The 18,221-nt window shown below is 39.6% G+C and overlaps 1 protein-coding gene across 2 annotated transcripts in view; it reads right to left on the minus strand.

Annotated features, from left to right (window-relative positions):
- Positions 1-6,425, minus strand: part of NLRC3 (NLR family CARD domain containing 3) — a 78,863-nt gene extending 72,438 nt beyond the window's left edge. For both annotated transcript variants that reach the window (XM_016424106.2, XM_007499085.3), the window contains exon 1: positions 5,593-6,425. The gene's annotated coding sequence lies outside the window, so the exon portion shown is untranslated. The remainder of the gene's footprint in view (positions 1-5,592) is intronic.
- Positions 6,426-18,221: the final 11,796 nt, after the last annotated feature.

Raw genomic sequence — 18,221 nt, forward strand, 5'->3', positions numbered from 1 at the left:
AAATTAGAAGATCTGAGTTTTTAGTCATCTCCAATACTTATGAGCTGTAGGATCTTAGGCAAGTCATGCAATGTTTGAGCCTCAGTTTCCTTATCTGTCAGTGCATTTAATTAGAGTCTTGACAGTTCCTTTCAGCTGGAATACCCTGTCATTATGTGGGGACAAAGCAGATGACTTGCTGAAAGATTTCACTCACACCCCAGTGCTTTGAGCCCCCTTCTACAGAAAAGATGAAAGCTAATAATTAGTTGCAGAGAACCTTCTCAAAAGAACAGAAATCCTGAGACCATGCATCAGTTGTTCAACAAACATTTATTAATCATCTACTAAATGTGAAACACCGAGAATACAAAAAAAAAGAACAAAAGGTGGTTGCTGCTCTCAAGAAACTCATAATCTAATGGGGGAAGCAACAGGCAGAGTGGCTATGTGAGATCAGATGGCCAATAGTGGTCAATTCTTTAATTGAAGGTTAAATCTACTGACTTGAGACTCTTACTCCAGAGCATCATAAAGTTCTCCTGGGAAGCCATTTCTCTCTGGACACTGAAGCAACTGAATCCCTTCCTAGTCTAATCCCATGTCTAATTCTCCATTTGAGGTGAAAATCTGACCCAAACACCTTAGAAATGAGAATGCCAGACGAAGACATAGAATAAAATTACACCAGGTAGAGAGATATCATTTGCCCAGCAGACTAAAGAAAGAGACCACATTTTTGTCCATTTAGGAGAAGGGAGCAAAAAGCACAGTATAATAGAAAGGATCCTAAACTGGATGTCAGGAAGTCTGAATTTGAGTCTTGATTCTTCCTGTATAATTCTCATAAAATCCAATATAAAAAGAATTATTTTGAGAAAAATTTCAGGAAAAAAGCTTGTTAACTCCTTGAATCAAGAAAATGAACTGTTTGGAGGAAATGCCACAAAAAACCTCCACTGCATCAGAAGATCCAGGGTGAACTTTGGAGTGTAATTGATTGAACTGAAGGAGGTTGGACACACTTATTTTGAATGTAAACTCTTATGCCAAAGGGGACTGCCCCCAGTTGGATTTTTGTCAACGTGCCTAACAAACATTAGTTTTGCTCTCTCTCTCTCTCTTCCATTTCCCTCTTATCTCTAACTATTGTAGTTTCCTCTTAGAAAGTGCAATATGGTATTCACCTTTAGCTAGAAGATCTTTAGAGGTATAAGCTGGTTATGTTAAATGATTCATTGGGGAAACTGATCTCCCAAAGAATCACAGGAGGGTTAGTGAAGTGTGAATCAAACTTTGTCTATCAACCAGCAACTTTTAATTTAATCAATCAAAAACTGAAAACATCCCTACTTAAGCCTTATTTAATCCCTACTTAATACTAAGTAAGGGAGTTCACAGTCACTTACTTGGAGAACTCCACCCTGTTAACCCAATCAATCAGAAACTCGTGAATCCTATGATAAGAGTTGATACCTTCAGAGGAAGAGAGGTGGATCTCACAGATACTGCTTCCTGGGCAATGCTAGGCAATTTGGAAGCTGTGATTGGCCCCTGTGAAGAGGGGAAGGGACAGGAGGTGACTATAAAAAGTCCTGAAGGTCTCCAACTTAAATCTTGGGCTTGGAACTTCAGCTGCCTCTTGGAGGTGACTTTGGATTTGGACCTCGACTTTGACTTGGGACCTTGGCTCTTGGACTGTTTCTTGGGTGAGTGAGTAGTTGGCCTTACTTTCCTCCCTTCTGGAGAGATTAGTTCTGGAGAGGCCTTCCCCTATTGGAGGAGGCCACATGGGTAGAATACCAGGTCCTCTGGTTGAGGGTTAACAAACCCTGCTGGACTGATCTGAGCACTGGAGCAATATTTAGTGTGATAGGCTAGACATCTTCTTTACCCTCTTTTTGCATTTTTCTACTTTCACTCTTTCCACTTGCTTTGTAAATAAAAGCTATTAAAAGTCATTTTGACTTGAGCTGTAATATTTTAAATTGACAAACACCATATTATTTTAGAATTCTCACATATTTAGTCAAACCCTTAATTTAATTCCTTACATTCCAAAAAATAGCTTGGTAACCTTGGGCAAATAACCTTTCAGGGTCTATGTTTCCTTTCCCATAAAATGAGGTTAATTTAATGATTCTGTAATCATTTCCACTGGTACTAGGTTTCTATTCCACAGAGATTTTAAAAAACAAAAAGGGAAAAAATCTTATATATACAAAAATATTTAAAGCAAGACTTTTTGTGAGTGCAAAGAATTGAAAAGTGAAGGGACACTTCTCAATTGGGGAATGACAGAGGAAGTTATGGTATATGAGTGTGATGGAATACTATTTGTTGTGCTGTAAGAAATGATGAGCCGGGAGTTCAGAAAAACCTGGAAAGACTTATACAAATGGATGCAGAGTGAAGTAAGCAGAACCTGGAGACCATTGTACACAGTAACAGCAATACAGTATGAACAACTGAATAACTTGGCTATTCTCAGCAATACCATGAGCCAAAACAATCCCAAAGGACTCAGGGTAAAAAATGCCATCTACTTCCAGAGAAAGAACTGATTCAAACTTTTCCCCCTCTCTTAAAAATAATTTTTTGTTTTAATTTCCTTCCACAAAAGGACATGGAAAAATGTTTTACATGATTGCACATGTAAAATCCATATCAGATTAGTTACTATCTCAGTGGGTGAGAGGAAGGAGGAAGGGAAAGAATTTGAGACTCAGAATTCTATTTAAAATATTGGAAATTGTTTTTACATGTAATTGGAAGGAAAAATAATTTTTTAAAAAAGATATTTTCCAGCACTAAAAACAGGGACCTGAGGGCATTGGAAACTGCTTGTCAGCCTAGTGGCAAGGGGTTTTGCCTTTCTTAGTCAGGGAAAGGCATCCCATCCTGGTCCCAAGGACAATGGAAACCAGTCTTCTTGACCTACTTGGGAGCATTGCCCCATCTTACCCAAGGCTATCCCTGAACGAACTAGACCCCTATCTGCTAGATGGCATGACCCTCCCAAGGGTATCAGGGTAAACACGAATGAGGGAGGAAATGAGAAATGAAAACTTTGTTGGTTACTTAGAAGTCTTTAAGAGTACAAGTTCCCCGGGGGGCTCTTCTGGCCCCAAGGACAGATTTAGCAGAGTACAGACACTTTAGGGTCTTGGAACCTTCCTAAATATGGTAGAAGTAAGAATGCAGGTAGATGTACTCAGAAGTGTGGGTAGAATGAAATAGTGCTGAATCTAGAGTCAAAAGCTCTGGGTTCAAATCCTGTTTCTGTCAGATTCTAATTGACCCTGGTTATGTCTCCTTGGGGCCTTAGTTGGTTCATCTCTAAGGTTTAAATCTTGGACCAGAAGACCTCTGGGGTCTAACTGAACTCTAAATCCATGGTCCTCTGCTTCTGAGAAGCTTCTAGGTACTGATCAGCCACATCCCCTCAGCAGTTGTGAATTTTTGTTCTCAGCTCATACAAGACCAGTGAAGAGAGACTGGGGGGAGCTGTGTGGTGCAGCCTAGTATGCATCCACCCAAATGCACCTGACCTGGTCATAGCCCCAAGGGCCACAGACCAGATCATGCATATCATCACATTGTCAGGAAGTCACTGTAGTGAAGGCAGGAGTTCACACAGCAAGCTCTATTCTCTTGTTTCTTTAATCTGCAATTCACTATCATATCACCTCCTCCAGGAAGCCTTTTCTGATTAATCCCACTCCATTCTCTAACCTGAAGTATAACATAGTTCTTATGCTATTCCTCTTCCTTAAAGCCCTCTTTTAATTACTTAATAATTAATTAATTATCTGTATGAATTATTATCTGCCTGGATTATATTGTGAGCAGGAACCACTTTTCTATGTGCCCAATAACCAAGTACCTGCCCAAACAATCTATGTTCTATCAATATTTATTGGTTTGCAGGCTCCACTCCCCATTGACCAGGTCCTAAACCATAAGGGGTCAGGGAGGAGAGAAGAAAAGGACCAGGCAGCTCCTTCTATTTTCTAAAAGATACTGTGAAGGCCTATTTCCTCATCTATAAAAGTGTTTGTAAAAATTTATGTTCCTAACATAAAACAAAATTATATAGCTTTCCTGCTTCACGTGCTGTGAGGGAGAAATAAGAATGTATTGGAAAGCATTTTTTTCCCTGTTGGAAAGCTCTACGTGGATGGGACACGGTGGTAGCGTTCTCATTTTCCTTCCATGCAAAGAACAGCTGGGAGGAGTTTGGTCATTCTGGAAGGATATCTAGCATCATGGGATAGTTAGAGTGAGCAATAGACTGGAAGTCCAGGGACCAGGGTTCAAGCTCTAGCTCTGCCATGAACTTGTGGCATGAACTTGAAGTTACATCCCTTCTCTTAGCATCAATTCCTCGTTTGCAAAACAAAATGATGCGCACACACACACATGTCCAGGTAAATATATATGGGAGGTGGGAGGGGGAGGGGGAGTGGGAGTGTGTGTGTGTATGCATCGTCACTCAATCATTTCTGTTGTACCTGACTCTTTGTGACCCCATTTGGGGTTTTCTTGGCAGAGATACTGGAGTGGTTTGCTATTACCTTCTCCAGCTCATTCTATGGATAAGGAAAAGGAAGAGAGAGAGAGAGATAAAGATAGATACAGATACACACATGTATTTATACATACACTGAGAACCAAATTTATATTCAGTCAAATTTACATATGTATAATATATACCTCCAGTTTCATATATAATACATATACTATTTTATATGTTATACACATACCTACTTATATGTAAAACACATACCCACTTACATATAACATATACCCAGTTATATATATATATAATACACATACCACTTATATATAATACACACATCCACTTAAATATAGTATATACCCAGTTACGTATAAAATACATACACAAAGATAATATATACTCATAGACGCAGAGGTCTCCAGTCAAACCTATCTATGTGTGTGTCTCTCTATGTGTTTGTATCTTAATATGGATAGATATATAGATTCCACGCGTGATTTTCATTTATGGAGGGAACTCCCAGTGAGCAAATTCCCTCTATTCACGAAAAGGCCAGTCCCCTGGAAAGGGCAGTCGGAGGGCTCTCGAGAACGTTGAGAAGTTAAATGACTTGCCCTGGTGCCACAGTCAGTATGTATCAGACTTCGGCTTGCTGACTCTCCATCATCTCCTTACATAAAAGGGCCACGTGTGTTCGTATCTTACTAAAGAAATGGAAATCATAAATCTCTCGCTCTCCCTCTCCACTACACCACGCTGACTTAAAGCACAATATAAAAGTCAGTTGCGGTTATCAGTGGGTGCTCTTGCGCTCTGTGCTCCATTCTAAGGTTCCCCCCAGCTCAGATGTTCTAAGCTGTGCCCAGTTCCCAAGAGCGCTAACCTCTCTGCGCCTGTCATCTTCCGGAGATGCTCTTACAATGCCATCCCTGTGCTCTGCCTCGGCAATGTCTGTTGTCTCAGGCATGCAGCCAACACCCGCGTCACCTCCCCCCGCTCCTTCCTCCCAGCCAGTTCCCACCTTTCTTCCTTCTGCCGTCTCCTCTTCCCAGAAGTGAGGGTTTGCTGGGCTAAATTGGCCGCCGGCTTACCTTGGAGAGCTCAGAACTTTCGCACCAGGATATGTATCTCTCCCTCAAGCCGAAAGAGGCAGGAATGTCCCCATTCTTAAGCCCCTCCTGGGGGCCAGACATAAAAGCAAAGGAAGAAGAGCTGTCAGAGCTCCGTCTGATGCTTTAAGTGTCTTCACGGCGAGGTCCTAGAAGGCCGGGAGAGGGACGGGGTTCTGGAGAGTTCGGCGGTTACCGCCGCGTACCTTCAGTGCCCTACCGGGAGCGCAGGGGTCCTGGGTCTCAAAAGAGCTTCCCCCATCACAGTCTCGTCAGGGTCAGGGTCGTGGCTGAGGGGGACGCCGGAGGCTCGATCTTCTGCTGTGGTGCCTGCTGAGGGCCCCAGATACCATTCTCATCTTGAGCTCTTCATCTCTTCCTGGGCTGGGGCTGTGACTCCCTTCCTGTAAGATTTCAAAAGCCAACATCCTCAAAGACGATCATTGAGCTGAGTCTGCCCTCAGCCCAGCTTCCTGGATCAGCCAGCAGCCCGAGGAGGTGAGAAGGCAGATGGCGATGCCCACAGAGAGCCCGGCTCTTTTATTCTTCAGGCCCCGCGCAATAAACCAGAACGGGTTCCGAGGAGGAATCGGGCAAAGCTTGGGTCCTAAGGAAAGGGGTGGGTGGAGGGGTGGAGAAGTCCCGGAGCTTTTGACTGTCCTCTTTCCAGGCCCTGAGAAAAGAGAAAAGAAAATGAGAATGCATCCACGTTCATGCGCATATTAGACAACAAGTGGAAGAACTGAGGTGGAAATGTGGAAACTAAGACCCCCGAGTGCAATTGAGCCGGGCTAGTTTCAGACCTCCTAATTAACGCCTCCTGCCACCGTGTCATTCCTCAATCTTCAGCGCCCCTCAGCGCAGTGGGCCCCGCTCAGATGCTTGGCAATCACGGCTCCATGGCCGGGATTCTGGATCTTTTTTTGTCTCATGGATCCATTTAGCAGGCTGATGAAGCCTATGGACTTCTCGAAATAATATTTTTAAATGCATAAAACAAAATACATGCAACTGTTCAGGAAATCGCCTATTAAAATGAAGAGGAGGGGAGTGTAGTCTATGGATCCAAGGTTAAGAATAAGAAGCTCTGCTTTCAGGAAGTCATGCTACTATTTGCCTGCCTCCCTCCCCCACCCCCCCAAAGGAGCCTGCCTGAAAACACCAGCTTTGTAGTTTGGGATGGAGACCCTTTTCTGTTCTTGCAAGATGATAGAACTTTGTCCTCTCTCCAACACAATAGCAAATACAATTGTAACACCATCCAAAAAACACTTATTAAATGTTTTCGGTTTAGACAACACTTTGCTGGACAATGGGAATGATACAGGATCAGAGTCTAGGAGGAGATAAAATACCAACAGAGATACATCCAGTAGGTGCATTCAGACCATCAGTTGTAGAGATAGAAAGAACCTTGGAGGGAAAATTATGGGGAAACCAAGAGAAGGGAGTTCGGCAACTAGCCCAAGATAACTGGGGAGTGTAACACGGAACCATGGACCAACTGTGTGAAGTCTGAGAGGAAAGTGGAGTGGGAGTTGGGAAGTCTTCGAGGACAGAGGACGTATTATAATCCTGGTCATTTACACTGAAGAATCAAAAACTCTTCGTGTTTGAATGTATAGAATTGAGGCACTTAGGTGTTACAGTGGCTAGAGGACTGGACCTAGAATCAGGGAGACACAAGTTCAAATCTAACTTCAGACATTGGCTGTGTGACAGTGGACAAGTCACTTAATGGATTGCCTCAGTTTCCTCATTTGTAAAATGAGGATAATAATGGCCTTTGTCTCCCACAGTTGTTGTGAGGATTAAATGAGATAACAATTATAAAGTGGATAGCACAGTATCTGGAACATAGTAAATATTGCTTCTTCCCAGAGAGGGAAAATGATTTGCTCACAATTCCACAAGTAATAGTGGTAGATGCAGGATGTGAATCTAGCTCTCCAAATCTGTAGTCTAAGGTGTCTCTCCTTATACCATGCTACAATCCCTTGCAGGTAGAGTCATTCATTAGCATTTTCAGAAGTCCTGTTGGATATAGAAACATCCAAAATAGAAAACATAGGTGGGAAGATGAGAAACAGGAGAAATTGTCTCTAGGCTTAAGGAGCTGGTGCTCTTTAATTGGGAAGATGAAACAAAGTGCAATACATGAATGTAATGAAATATTTACTGTACTATAAGAAACAGCAAATACAAAGAAGATAGTGAAGCATGTGAAGATTTACATTATCTGATACAAAGGCAAAGTAAGGAACCAAGAAAACAATACCAATGATTACAATGTAAATGAAAAGGAGAAAAAAATGAAATGGAACATTTCTAATTATAACAATCAAGTTGACCCCAAAGAAGAGATAAGAAAACATACTTTCTTTTATTAGAAAGGCGTAGGATATTGGGTGTATTACCTTCCACATACTGTCACTGTAGCAGTCCACCCCTAGCTATGGGCAAGGGAAACAGTTGGTATGTACAGATTGCCTTAGAAGAGAGCATGCTCAGTCTTGAGCATGCTCAGTATTGCACATGGCTGGGAAAGCCTCTGACCCTTGACCCCAGCGTCCCCCAGGTTTGGTGGGAACACAGGTTTCTTTGTGCTCACCTGGTTAAGAGAAACCACACCTATACCTTGTCATTAACCAATGACAATCATCCCTATGTACTGTGTATATTTGCATATCAAAGAGATTAAATAGGCCTCAGCCAGCTCCGCCTTTCTCTCTTCCGCTCTTCCTCCCTTCCAGCTCACACTGATGCCTGTCCTTGCTGGGGCCTGGCCTTTGGCCAGGCTCCATCTTTAATCTTTCTCTATCATCTCTTCGACCTGTGTGGTATTGAATCTGGATCTCTGGACTGGTATAAGCTTTCGGAATGGTCCTTTGATCAGAGCTTGGCTGTGGCTCATTGATAATTAATAAAGATTCATTCCTGCCACCTCATATCTCTAATTCGACTCCATCATGCCCCTCGTGGTATCTAAAACTTCTATCCTTTCTCTATCTTCCTACCTTAAAGCTTCTCTCTCTCCTCTGAGGAAGCTTTAGTCACAATGAGTTGGTGTGTTGTTTAATTTTGCAGAACATTTTTTTCTAATTTAATTTTCTCTCTCACTCTTTTTGTTGTTGTTAAAAGAGATAAATATTTGGGGGAAAGTAAGAAAGAAGGATATACTTAGAAGTGAAGAAGTGAAGGATATACTTAGAATACTCGAAGAAACAAGATATTGGTAAAACAAATTCTAAGAGGTATTTTGAGGGCAGAATTTACAGGATCTGATTTTTGTCACATATGTCTTTTCTAAAGCTCCTTGAAGGCAGAGATTATATCTATAGTTTCTTTCTCAGATATACAGTATAGGACTCTGCAATACAAATCACTGATTTTTGAAGACCTGGTTTACCCAGTGAAATTGCTTGTTGGCTATGGGAGAGAGGTAGGAGGGGAGGGAAAGAACATTAATCATGGAACCATGGAAAACTATTCTAAATTAATTAATTAAATAAAAATTTTCAAATTACACAAAAAAAGACCTGGTTTAACAATGGCTAAGTATCTGCCCCAGCCTCCTTTTCTCAAAAACAACTCCCATCTAAACTCAGAATGTCAGGGTTGGAAAAAAAACTTCAGAGACTTTCTAGTCTAACATGTTTGTTTTTATGGAAAAAGGAACTGAGTCCTAGAATGACATACCCAAAGTCACACAGCTAGCAGCCCACATTCCTATACCATTTTTTAATTTACATATTTTTTCCCTTACAATCAGTTTGTGGAGTAGGCGGGACATGTAATGTTATCTCTACTTTTACAGAGGAAAAACATGGAAGATACTACAGAATAAAATCTAGAAAACTGGTCTTGAAGTTAGGAAGTTCTGAGTTCAAACCCCATCTCTATTTCTGTTGACCCTGAGCCAGTTGTTTAACCTCTTAAGCATTTTAGGCAACTCTTTAATTCTATAAGTTGTAGAAAAGATGCCAGGCTGCATTAGGACAGGAAGTTCCTTATCTGGGAGTTTCTTATAGTTTACAAGTGGGAAAATTGAGGCACAAGGAAATTGAATAACTTGTAATTGAGCAAGAATTTGAACCCAAATTTTCTGACTCCAAATCCTGTGTGCTTTTCAATATCCCATACTGTTGCTGTAGTAAAACTCCTTTTCTTATTGACTTATAATTCAACTCTTTCATTCTTTTTTGTTGTTGTTGTTCATTCATTCAACAAATATTCAGTAAGCCCTTTGCATTGTTAGATTTATTGGTTGGACTTAATTATTTAATTCATGGTCACCAGGGATTTAATTTCTAAATCCCAAAATGAATTACTAAAGTAAAATGGAATTTATGGTATTTTAATTTTACAAAAGAGGGAAGATATTAAGGAATGAGAGAGAGAGAAAAAACTCTGGCTTCCTCTGAGCCAGGTAGAAATTCTAAGTCCCTAATCAGGGAAAAGGAGTCTCAAGATGATGGGACTTTCTTGAAAGTTCACACCTCCAGAAAGGCAAGGAAACTAAGTCAGCCTTTACACTCACCACAGTGACCATCTAAAAGGAAAGCAGTCTGAGGTCTCCTGAACAAGCTCTTCCAGGGGTCCAGTTCCACAGCCAAGTGTCTTCACTCCAAGTCTGAGTGTCTGTCTTCCAGTCTCTCCTCAAGTGTCTGTCTTCCAGTCCAAGTCTGAGTGACTCTTCTAGTCTCTCCTCCAAGTGACTCTTCTTCACTCCAAGCCCAAGTGACTGAATCTTGATTCTATATTTGTGTGTCTGATCTCTTCCAGTCCACCTCCAAGTGACTGAATGATCTTTTTTTTTTAAACCCTTACCTTCTGTCTTGGAATCAATATTGTATATTGGTTCCAAGGCAGAAGAGTGGTAAGGGCTAAGCAATGGGGGTTAAGTGACTTGCCCAGGGTCACACAGCTGGGAAGGGTCTGAGGCCAGATTTGAACCAAGACCTCCCATCTCTAGGCCTGGCTCTAAATCCACTGAGCTACCCAGCTGCCCCCGACTAACTGATCTTTATTGAACCTTCCTTGTGTGCCTCTGTTTCCTCTATTTAAAGACCTTTTTCTCTTGTGTCACCTCCCCTAATTTTTTTACATCTACCAATCACAGCAGATGCTCCTCTCCAGGACTGCTCACTCAATGTATGAAATGTGTGTCACACCTTTTGTAGTTAGTTAAACACCTTTTTGTGGTTAGTTAACACCTTTTGTGATTAGCTAACACTTTTTTTTGTTAGTTAACACCTTTTTGTAGTTAAAATGGATAGATCTACTTTAAATGCTGAGTTAACACTTTGGGGATTAAAATCTAAAAATAAACAGGGGATTACAATTTAATCTTCACAATAAAGAAGAGCTAAGTACCTTCATTGTTTCAATCAGGAGACAGCCAAATCCAATCTTCACAGTATGTACTAGATACTGTGCTAAGTAACATGTAGAATATAAAATTGTACAGAACCTAGTGCATACCTCTTAGGAGTATCCTGCAATATTTACCAAGTTGGTAGCCCAACTTAAACCCTCAAGTCAGCCTTGAAATGAAAACTTTTAGACTTTAGTGAGACATATAGAGATGAAGGCGTATGAAACCAGGCACCCTAGAGGAGACAGGAAACCACAAGTCTCTGGGCTAAGGACCTTGCTTCTCTTTGTCACCATGAGAGGAGAGAGGCCCACATTTGCCAGACATTCAATTTTATCCACCTCATCCTAACTTTATTTTTAGGGTTGGATGGATGCAAATTTGAGATGTGCAATCACAGGCATACTCATGGCATGGCTTCATGCTTTGCTGAACTTTGATGTTTCCCCAATCAGTAATCAGAAATCTTGGGGTAGATACAAGGGAAGACCCTACCTGCCCCAGAGTCCCCTTTTTCTTTTAGATCATGGGGCAAATTGCTTTAGCTCTGTCTCTCTACCTTTCAACTCAGAACTGGCTTTGAGGGGCTAAGGAAGCCCAAAATGATTTTCACCAGGCAAGGCTTTCTACCTATTTCATAATTGTAGACGGTAAACCCAGTTATGGACAGCATCATTTCAGCCCTCTTTTTCTAAAAGATAAAAAACCAACGCTTCCTGTGGAAGAGGTTTGCAAGAAAGGATCTCATTGACAATACACTATATTTGGCATACATTTGGTTGTATACATTTGGCCCTCTCAGATTTCTTGGTGTATTTTCCTTCATCTCTCAGAGTGCAGATTAATTCTTTTTATTTTAATTTTTTTATTGTATTTGTTAAAAATAAAAGGACTTTTCCCTCTTCCCAGAAAGGATGTATGAGGATGTAAATATGTAATATATCACACATATCCATATGTATCATGTTATATAATGTTGTATATGCTCAGATTTCTTTGGTAGACAAAAAAAGGAGTCTTAAATTGTCATTAGCAAGTTTTTAAAAAAGGACTCTTTCCCCCTCCCAAAAGGCCTGGGCCAATGATTCAATGACATGAAGTAAGGAAGTTATTGGAAGCTTCCAGTGTAACCAGTGAGCAGAAAAAAATTCATTATCCCTGTGAAGGATTAGGAAAACTCCAGTACCCCTTGGGTCTTCCATTTTCTACTTCCCTTCAGTGCCAGAGGAAGAAGTAGACTTCTTAACTTCTTATTAGTCCTTGATCCTATCTCTTCCATCTCTTAGCTCTTGCAGAGACCCCTCCCTCCCCTTGCACCTTCAATCTCTCCCTCTCTACTGGCTCCTTGCTGCATGCCTACAAAAATGTTCAGTTCGGTCATAGTCCTAAAAAAAACAAAGGAAGTCTTCTTTTATCTCTGCTCTCTCCTTCAACTCTCCTCCACTCAGACTTCAAGAAAGAGAAGTCCACTTTACTGTCTCCACTTTATCCCCATCCACTTGTTCCTTAACCCCTTGAGATATGGCTTTATCTCTACTACTTTACTGAATCTCTTCTTTCAAAGGTCACCCCAAAATGACTTCCTACTTACCAAATCCAATGATCTTTTGACAGTCTTCATTTTCCTTGACGCTTTCTCTGTCCTTGATGCTTTCTCCTTGATAGGCTGGCTTCCTGTAGCTTTGTTTGGACCTGGTTCTCCGTCTACCCTCTGACCTCCCTTGTCAGGTTCTTTTACTGGTTGCTCTTTATCCTCCTCCCTCCTGAGTGTGCCCTCCCAAAGTGCTTTCTTTTTTCTTTCTTTCTTTCCACTCTCTTCCAGGGTGTTCTTATTCGCCATCATGCCTTCCATCTCTGTGCAGATGACTCCCAAATCTTTACCTCTAGCTTGGACTTTCAGTATTATACTTCCAATTGCTTATTAGACATCTTTACCTCAATGTTCTGTCTACATCTCAAAATCAACGAGTCCAAAAGAAAGGTTCTTTTTCTCCAAAATTTAGTCCTTCTAATATCCCTCGTTATTTTGATGTAATACATCTATTATATGCCAACCATGTGAGTGGTATCACTGTTTTATTATCTATAGACTGGAAATCTCAATGGTATTCTTGATTTTTCATTTCCTTCTCCCACCCAACTGAATAGCTACCATGATCAGTCTATCATGAAGCCTTTCAACTATCCTTTTCTTTCAAATAATACCACAAGCATCTTAGTGTAGTCTCTCATTACCTTTTGCTTAGACTATTCATTTTAAAACTTTTTTCCTCAATTACATGTGAAAAAATTTAATCCTTTTTTTAAAAGTTTGAGCCAAATTCCCTCCCTCCTTCCCCTCCCCATCCACACAATGGCACACAACCTGATACAGATTTTAAGTACAACATAAAATATTTTCCCATATGAGTCATTTTGTGGAAGAGAACTCAAACAAACAAACAAAAATGAAGAAATAAAATGAAATATAATATGTCTTAGACTGCATTCAGGCTGCATTGGTTCTTTGTCTGGAGGTAAATGGTATTTTCATCATGAGTCCTTGGGGGTTGTCTTGGATCGTTGTATTGCTAAAAATAGCAAAGTTGGACTCCTCTTAATTGCTTCCTAACTGGTTTTCTCCCCTCCAGTCTCTCTCCCAATCCATCTTTTAGACTGCTGTAATAACTTTATCAATGTAAAGGAGTCAAGATAGTGGAATACAGGTTAGGACCCATCTCAACTCTCCCAAGATTCCTATTCAAGCAACTTTAAAATAAAACGTCAAGAACTTCTATTTTTTAAGATGTAAAATGAATAATTTTATGACATTAAATAAAAAAAAACCTTTGTATAAATGAAGCCAATGCAATCAGTACCAGAAGGGAAACAACAAAGTGGGAAAAATTCACAACAAAATTCTCTGATAAGGGTATAATTTCTTTTTTATTAAAATTTTTCATTTAGAATATTTTTCCATGGTTACATGATTCATGTTCTTCCCCCAAGCCAATGCACAATTCCACTGGGTTTTACATGTGTCATCAATCAAGACCTATTTCCATTTTATTGATATTTGCACTAGGGTTATTGTTTAGAGCAGTGGTTCTCAACCTCTCAATTTGTAGCAATGAGAATACATAATGTATATCAGGTATTTACATTCCAAATCATAACTGTAGCAAAATTACAGTTTTGAAGTAGCCACCAAAATCATTTTTTGGTTTGGGGTCACCGCAACATGAGGAACTGTATTGTGGGGTCACAGCATTAGAAAGGTTGAGAACCACTGGTTTAGAGTCTATGTCCCCAATCATATCCCCATCAACCCATGTGATCAAGCAGTTGTTTTTCTTCTGTGTAAGAACTTCTGAGAAAGAACACTATCCTCATCCAGAAAAAAAAATTATGCAAGGAAAAACACAGAAGAAAAATATATGATTGATCATGTGATTCAATGGGGGTATGATTGGGGTTTGGGCATTAAAAGATCACTCTAGTGTAAATGTGAATAACATCCAAATGGGTTTTGAACAATGATATGTGTCTAACCCAGTAGAATTGCTTGTCAGCTTGGGGAGGGAGGAGTGAAGAGGGTGGAAAAAATCATGAATCGTGGAACCATGGAAAAATATTCTAAATAAAGAAATAACACCTCAAAGCAAATTTTGGAGTTACAGATTCAACAAAAAGTCAGAGGGAGACATTTTTTCCTTTATAAGATAATTTAGGAGGTCTCTAGGAGAGGTCTGTAACTCCTGGGCAGGCACAGACCCTGAATGCAGCAGGAGCACCAGCAGTGTCTCTTGGAAGCAGCTGGGATGACAACAGCAGTAGCTACAGCTTTGAGAGTTCTCAGTCCAGAGATGGTAAGAGAACTGAACAAATGATCAGAAAGAGATTGTAGGAGATCCTTTGCTGTCACTAAATAAAGCTACACTAATTGGCTAAATCTATTGTTAATAAGCAGTTCTCGGTCACGGTTCCAAGACAGAGAGGGGTACTTGTTATTGATCAACAGGGAAGAAGGGTCCTGGTCACAGTTCCAGAGCTAAGAGGAGCACTAGTACTTACAGCTACAGGAAAGCAGGGGACCTAGTCACATTTCTAGGGCCAAGTGGAACACCAATACTTGTGGCTACAGAGGAGTAAGGGACTTTCCTGGGTAAAGACCAGAGTACAAATCAGGATCAAGAGAGCAGTGACCACACCTCTCCTAAGATAACACCACCTTGGAAGCACCAAAAATTTGCAGACCCCCAGAACAAGCTCTAAAAATAGCAGCACAAAAAAGCCTGAAATTTAACACAGTGCCTCCTCACTCCCAGCTAAGCAGAGTCTAACTTTAACATGAAGTTCAAAATGAAGAAAAATACTGAGAAAATAAGCAAACAACAAAAAAATAATTTGACCATAAAAAGCTACTACAGTGGCAGGGAAGATCAAGTCATAATGTTAAAAGAAGACAATAATATGAAACTAGGTATGAGTAAAGCCTCAAAGAAAAATGCTATTTGGAGCCAAGGTCAGCAAGAATTCCTTGAAGAGCTAAAGAATATAAGAGTACATCTAATATAATAATATAATATGAATAGTGGAGGAAAAATTGGGAAAAGAAATGAGAGTGACACAAGAAATTTATTTTAAAAAATTAACAGCTTGGTAAAAGAGGAACAAAAATTCACTGAAGAAAAGAACTTTTTAAAAAGCAGAATTGGCCATATGGAAAGAGAGATACAAAAGCTCAGTGAATAAAATAATCCTTCAAAAATTAGAATTTGGTAAATAGAAGCTAATGACATCAAGAACAATAAAACAAAGTCAAAAAAAGAAGAAAAAATTAGAAGGAACTCTGAAAATTCTCATTGGCAAAACAACTGACCTGGAAAAATAGACCTAGGAGAGATCATTTTTTAAAAATCCTTACCTTCCATCTTGGAATCAATGTTGTGTATTGGTTCCAAGGCAGAAGAGTGGTAAGGGCTAGGCAATGGGGATCAAGTGACTTGCCCAGGGTCACACAACTGGGAAGTGTCTGAGGCCAGATTTGAACCTATGACCTCCCATCTCTAGGCTTGCCTCTCAGTCCACTGAGCTACCCAGCTGCCCCCTTAGGGGAGATAATTTAAGAATGATTGGACTGCCTGAAAGCCATGGTAAAAAAAAAAAAGGATGTGGACATCATATTTTAAGAAATTATAAAGGAAAACTGCCTTGATATCTTAGATCCAAAGGGCAAAATAGAAATTGAAAGAATCCACCAATCATTAGGGTAGTTAGGAGTCTACATAGACAAAGGGCATAGGTGTGAGTCAACTATGTTGAGATGCTCTCCAAAAAATAATGTAGAGGTGAGAAAAAGGGATATACTGAGAGAAGGGAGAAAGGAGAGGCAAAGTGGGACAATTTTTTTTTCCTATGAAGGAAGATCACATATGTTTTTATAGTTGGGAGGAAAATGGAATTGAGGTGGTTGGTAATGCTTGAATCTTACTCTCCTGGAAATTGGTTCAAAGAGGGGAAAAAATATATATGAATGAGATGAGCTAACCCATAAAATAGAAGCAGATAAATGGAATACAGAATTCAAAGATATGCATAAGAGACACACTTGGGACAGAAAGATACATACAGAGATGAAGTGGAAAGCTGGAGCAGTCTATTATGTTTCAATTGAAATGAGAGGGCAGGGGTAGCAATCATGACCTCAAACAAAGGAAAAGCAAAATTTGATCCAATATAAAGATAATTAAGAAAACTATATTTTGCTTAACAGCTCCATAGACAATGAAACAATATTTAAAAAAAATGTTTTAAACAAGTTTCCTTGATGAAGGTTTCATTCCTCAAATATCTAGGAAACCGAGTCAAATTTACAAAAATAAGAGGTATTCCCCAATTGATAAGTGGTCAAAGGACTAAAAGTCAGTTTTCAGAAGAAATTAAAGCTACTCATAGTCATATGAAAAAGTTTCTCTAGAACACTATTGATTAGAGAAAGGCAAACTAAAACAACTCCAAAGTAATGTCTCACATCTATCAGAAATGACAAATACTAGAGGGGAGGGAAAATAGGTACATCAATGAGCTGTTGGTGGAGTAGTGAACTGGTCCAACCATTCTGGAAAACATTTGGAACCATGCCCAAAGGGCTATAAAATTAGGCATATCTTTTGTTCCAGCTATACCGCTACTATGTCAGTAACACAAAGCAATATAAAAAAGGGTGGGAGGGGGGGAGAGAATCTTCTTTTACCAAAAAAAGAGCTTAAAGTAACTTTTTTGGTGTTGGCAAGGAATTGGAAATTAAAGACATATATATCAATTGGGGAATGGCTGAATAAGTTATGGTATGTGATTATAATAGAATACCATTGTTGTATAAGACAAGATGAGGGGGGTTGGTTTCAGAAAAAAATATGGCAAAGACCTATTAAGAACTGATGCAAAGTGACAACTGAAAGATCAGTGTGCCCAGTAACAGCAATGTTGTAATGACAATCAACTGTGAAAGATTTTGCTACTTTAATCAATACAGTGATCCAAGACAATTCTTTTTTTATTTTGTAAAAAATTGATATTTACTTTTCCCCAATTATATGTAAAAACAATTTTTAGCGTTGTAAAAAATTGAGTACCAAATTCTCTTCCAGCCTCCCTCTGCTCCTCCCTTGCTGAAATGGTAAGCAATCTCGTTTAGATTTTACATGAGCAATCATGTAAATTATTTTTGCATATTAATTCTTTTTGTGGAAGGAAACCTGAACAAAAAAAAAATGAAGAAAGATGTCATTTTTTACCATGAGTCCCTTGGGATTGTTTCATATCATTGTATTGCTGGGAACAGTTAAATTATTCACAGTTGTTCATCATACAATATTTACTGTTACTGTGTATAATGTTCTCCTTGTTCTGCTTAATTCACTCTACATCAGATCATGTAAGAATCAGTACCAAGTTTTTTCTGAAATCTTGCTCATCATTTCTTATAGCACAATAATATTCCATTACAGTCATATACCATAATTTACTCAGCCATTCCTCAATTAATTAGTATCCCCTCACTTTCCAATTCTTTACCACCACAAAAAGAGCTGTTATCAATATTTTTCAACATATATATGTTTCCTTTTTGTTTTTATCTCTTTTGGATATAGACCTAGTAATGGTATTTACCAGGTCAAAGAGTATCTACAGTTTTATAGCCCTTAGGGCATGGTTCCAGAATGTTCACCAGAATGGTTGAATCAGTTTA

Source organism: Monodelphis domestica, chromosome 7 (assembly GCF_027887165.1).
Source record: "Monodelphis domestica isolate mMonDom1 chromosome 7, mMonDom1.pri, whole genome shotgun sequence".
NCBI lineage: Eukaryota > Metazoa > Chordata > Mammalia > Didelphimorphia > Didelphidae > Monodelphis > Monodelphis domestica.